Source organism: Poecilia reticulata, linkage group LG10 (genome assembly GCF_000633615.1).
Source record: "Poecilia reticulata strain Guanapo linkage group LG10, Guppy_female_1.0+MT, whole genome shotgun sequence".
Classification (NCBI taxonomy): domain Eukaryota; kingdom Metazoa; phylum Chordata; class Actinopteri; order Cyprinodontiformes; family Poeciliidae; genus Poecilia; species Poecilia reticulata.
In genome coordinates, this window is record NC_024340.1 from 10,122,819 (window position 1) to 10,126,185 (window position 3,367).

The window sequence follows — 3,367 nt, forward strand, 5'->3', positions numbered from 1 at the left end:
AACTATATTTATCCAAATTAATGCACTAAGATCCGCTTCCTGTTTGTCTCCCATCCCTGCCAACCTTCTCTTATTACATTCAGTACACAGCGTGGTCTTCGATCAATAGCATGCCGGCGCCTTAACAAGCCACACCACTTCCTTACCTTCTGTAATGCAAATCAGGATATTGGCTACAAATCTCCCATCAAGTGAGTGCGTATTTAATGGAGTAGGTAGGTGGCTGCTGGGGAGGGAGGGGGTGGGGGTGCTATTCTCAATGCAATGCCTTCACATGTTGTTGGTACAAGTTGGCCACAAAGAATGACTGAAAAGAATGGGGGATAATCCTGTGAAAGGAGGAAAGGAAGGAAGGAGGTCAGTGACGAGTGATATAACTTTTGGAGCAAAGAAAAACGCCTGTAGCCTTCTGTGAATGAGGTCAGACGGGAGATGCAATTGATGTTTGAGCTTTGCTTATTATATGAGGAGAGTGTGCTCAATGGAAAACAAATCTGGCCCTTATAAAAAGCMATTTTTTAGCCATTTTTTTTTTCAAATTGAAGCCATGAGAAGTCTAATTCAAATTTGGTACAGACGGTACAGAAAACTTGCATAAGGTTCTCTGGTCAATTGAGATCAAAATGAACCTTTTTGGATTTAATAAAAAGTGCTACACAATGCCACTGTGAAACATGGTAGTAGCAGAAGCATACTGTGGGGAGGCTACTCTTCAGCAGGGAATTTGAGGAACTTAATTTAAGAAAATGCTGGCTTCCAATCACTTGAAACAGGAGCAAAGTTTCTTTTTACGGGAGGACATAAACACTAGAAAGCCAAACCTACAATAAAATGGTTTGGAGGCATAATGCCTGAGACAACTAATGACTACGAAGAATGACGGATAACCCGGAGAAAGAAGGAGAATGAATGAAGGAGGTTATGATGAGTAATAGAACTTCTGAACTTTAGGACTAAGCGCAAAACGCCTGCAGCTATTCTTGAACAGAAGTCAGACAGGAGAAGCAGATGACAGACCGGTCTTTCTCCACTAGCGTGTCTGGACACTAAAGTGGGTCATGGGTCTTTGACTGCAAAAAATATCAACAGAGTCCATTCACACTCCTTACAATAGGTGGCGATAATGCCCTATGATGCTAGTTGATACCCGTTGTTTCAAGCGATAGAAGGTGTCACACAAAGTTTGTTTACATATGCTAATTAAGCATGGCACGCACAAGTTCAACGTCGGCTACAAGAGAGACTATTTTTCTGATGATTAATGAATGCGTGACCCTATCGGAATCAACACAGAAACAATCAAATGGCCAAAGAAAGAAGAGTCAGCAGGTGGGACCATTATGTGATCCTGACATGGAATTTCGCAGAGGTAAGCCTCTCTCAGTTCTGGTGCTGCACTGAGATGAGTGAGCAGCCTTTTCTCCTACTGAAGTAGCAAAACACCTCCAAACACTACTTAGCGCCTGACCCTGTAAGTGTGTCCTTTCAGCACTGGTTCAGCTGCAACAAAACACAGGAGCAGACTAGACATTTTACAGGACCACAGAGGGGCTTAGTCTACTGTAACTCCCAATATTTTGAGGATCTTATCAGGAGCAAAAGACATGCTCATTTCTCCCATCAATTTACGCCCTTTCCAGATGGTTGTGTCACACCTGAAGCTAAATTTAAGGCTGCTTAAGTATTTTTAAAGCAATATTTTTTAGTATTTAGCTCAAGAAACTAGAAGAAAACAAAATTTTGTAAGCTTCAATGCAGATAAAAGCTTCAGGAGATCACTTCATTTTAAAATTTCTGCAGTGCTGTCGGATACATCTAAGTAATTTAAATATTTAGACRTATTTATTTTATGTACTCTGTATGAAACAAGGAACGGGGTTTTATGTAAGATGTTGTTYCTGGTTGCTCTGATTGCTGATCAGCCTCTTGAAAGAGTACAAATCCTACAGGAAAGTGTGCCCCATTGGCAAGTTGGAAGAAAACAAATCAGGGCATTATGGAAAAGTAGCATTAAAGAAAGCCATACGATTTCAAAYGGTGAAAGAAGGTATCCTCATCRTACGATACAAAAGTGAACCCATCTGGCCTTCGTAACTAACCYGACACGCCATAGCCATGACGAAGCATGGCGGTGTTATCATCATGCTGCGGGAATGKTTTTCTTAMGCAGACACAAGCTGGTCAGAGTTGATGGAAAGATGAATGGAGCTAAACCATCACAAGTGGAGAGAGAGACGGGAATAATCCAGAGGAAGGTAGAGAAGGAGGAAGCAATGAATCAGAGTTTTTAGGGCAAAGGCAAAATACCTGTGACTGCTTACGAGTCGCAGCCGATGTGCAAATCCTAAAAGAAAAGTAGATGTGCTAATCCTAAAAGAAAAGTATGTTTGATTGATAAGTGGGATGAAAACAAAGGAAAAATGAACTTGCGGGATTGTAAATCATAGTGTAGGCTGTTCATACACACTGTTAGTACTTTTGTTTAGTTGGCAGTCGTTGTCACTAAACCAATCAATACTGCATATTTTATTCCATGTTGCGAATGTAATACATGACCAGATTTCTTTTGTGTGGGATAATGAGAGAGAGAGAGGGACGGCGGAGCAGAAAAGGAGACGAAGAAGGAAACTGAAAACATGACAGCGCTCTGGTCTTTAACTACCTAGCGAAGCCCTCTGCACAGTATGTGGCACAGCTCACATGGAAAGCAGAGAAAATGAGCACCAGTAGACCAATGTTAAAAAAAAAAAAGAAGAAGATAGACCAACACATTTACAACACTAATGATATCTAATGATTGATGTCTGCTGGCTTTTTCATCAGTGGTTTCTTTCCAAAGTGTTCAGATGGTGTTTTTTGCACTAATTTGCTTGCACTTGTGTTTGAAAAGCAAAAAAAAAAAAAAAACAGGGAAAAAAAGGAAAAGAAAATGACACATTCCTCAGGAAAAGTTCCCCTATCAATAAAGTAAGCCCAGCTGTGCGCTTCTGTACTAAAACAAAACAAAACAAAAAAATACTCCGGTCAGGACAAGTAACTTGAAGCCGAATAAATCCACCTAACCCTCAGGAAAGGACAGTATAACAGTTTAAACGTTTACGTGCCCTCGCTAAGAAGATTTGACAGTGTGCACTCTATGGGTGCTTTTATGCTTCACTGACACAGAGGGGGGAAAAAAGGCACGGGGAAGGGATTTGCCCTGTAAAAATGACACATGAAAGCCAGGGACAGGAAGAGCTTTGGGGGGCGGGAGATTCGCTGCTATGATACACTCTGTTGACATGCAGCCCAAATGTCTCAACATCGTGTTGCACATGTTCCTACAGCTGATTTAGAGGCAGGGACAGGAAGTACAATCTGGGTCAGT